Source organism: Mus caroli, unplaced genomic scaffold, assembly GCF_900094665.2.
Source record: "Mus caroli unplaced genomic scaffold, CAROLI_EIJ_v1.1 scaffold_11502_1, whole genome shotgun sequence".
Classification (NCBI taxonomy): domain Eukaryota; kingdom Metazoa; phylum Chordata; class Mammalia; order Rodentia; family Muridae; genus Mus; species Mus caroli.
Window position 1 is genome coordinate 21,640 of NW_018391348.1, and position 1,850 is coordinate 23,489.

The window sequence follows — 1,850 nt, forward strand, 5'->3', positions numbered from 1 at the left end:
AAATATCAGTCTCTGCAAGTGCAGACTTTTTCAGGAATTTGTCATTCATAGCCAGACACAGATCTTTTTTCAGAAACTGTCATTTACAGTATGTATCATTATCTAAACAGATCTTGTTGTTGTTAAAGCAGTGACCCTCCAAAAAGGAAAAGGCTTTGTCCAATGAGGGAAAAAAAAACCCTAAAACTTAATCCATATACAAAACAGTAAAATGCAGATAACAATTTTAATAAGGTCATTTTAAAATGAAAGTTCAGTGAGCTTTTTCTAAACCACACACACACACACACACACACACACATCATACCAATTTTAAACACAGGTAAATTATATTTCTAGGTTTTTTTTCTTAAATAAATTTAAGTTAATTGCTTGTTAAATGTTTCAATTATTATGACTAGTACCTTGAAACACTTTTTATTAGNAAAAGTATTTGCTTTTATTAGTGTTTATAAAGCATCCAAAGTAGGATAAAGTTTATCATTTATGACTATCATTTTCACTTTTAACCTAAAAACAGGAGAAAAAAATTAAAATATATCATTGTGGGGTTAATTAGGCTACTTAACATTAAGCTTATTTAAACTCTAAAGATGTATTAGTAAGCCTCNAAGTAGGTTTTTGAAATGACAATTAAAAAAGTACTTAAGAGGTGGCACTTATATTGACCTTGTTAAAATCAGGGTCTTAAAAATCTGTCAGGTAAAAAATATTCTTAAAATAATTTAATGTTTGTATTCACATACACTTTCACACACATATGAAACCTATACAAAAGCACAGACATAAATTGTCTTCTTGACCTTTGGAGTAGAGTTTAGTATTTCAAGGAAGTGCAATTGTTCATAGGAAGAATATATCCTGCAGCAGGAGCAGCCACCTCTTAAAGTTCATATATGTCTCAAGCAATTTGGGCCATGTGGTAGAACCAGAACTAAAACAAGGATCAAGGAGATAGCATCTAGACCAGAACTATGTGAGTATGTATATCTTGTCCCTAAAAGCAGATTTAAAATTCTAACTTAAAAACTCAAGGTAATTGTTAACCAAAGAGATTTAGAGCCATTAGCTGTCCCTATTTTACCTATGTGGTTGCATTAATTAAATAGACTTTTTGTCATTTACCATTATTTTGTTCATTTAAATTTCAGCTTTATTATGAGCCAAAATAAATCTGGGTCAAGTTTACAACTTTAGTTTACATGAGCACTTACTTATAAGCCAATTTGGTACTAAGTATATTATGAAAAATAAATAAACACTGCTTTGTTTAACAAGTATAGTAAGACAGTTTGGAGAAGTAAATGTTTCTCCAGTTTTCTCAAATACTTGCAAGTTAGTAATTATTACACATAAAACTGGCTAGAATACCAGAATGTGGTTTATCTTTAAACAAACCTTCTGTGATGGTTATTCTTGGTTATCAACCTGTCTACATCTGGAATTAACTAATACTCAGAAATGTCTGGATACAATTGAGAGGGATTTTTGTTTTGTTTTGTTTGGTTTGGTTTGGTTTGGTTTTGCTTTGCTTAATTGGATCATTTGAAATGAGAAGGTCAAATTTTTGCAGTGGAAAGACCCACCTTTAATTTAGACCACACCTTCTGTTGACAGCCTGTATAAAGGACATAGAAGAAGGAAGCTCTCTCTCTCTCTCTCTCTCTCTCTCTCTCTCTCTCTCTCTCTCTCTCTCTCTCTCTCTGTCTGTCTGTATGTATGTATGTATGTATCCCTGTTTCTTCCCTCCCTTCCTAGCAAATCCACTCCTTCATTGGCATTAGAGCCCACTTCTTCAGGATTATGGTATATACTGAGGACCAGCTGAGATATCCAGTCTCATGGACTGA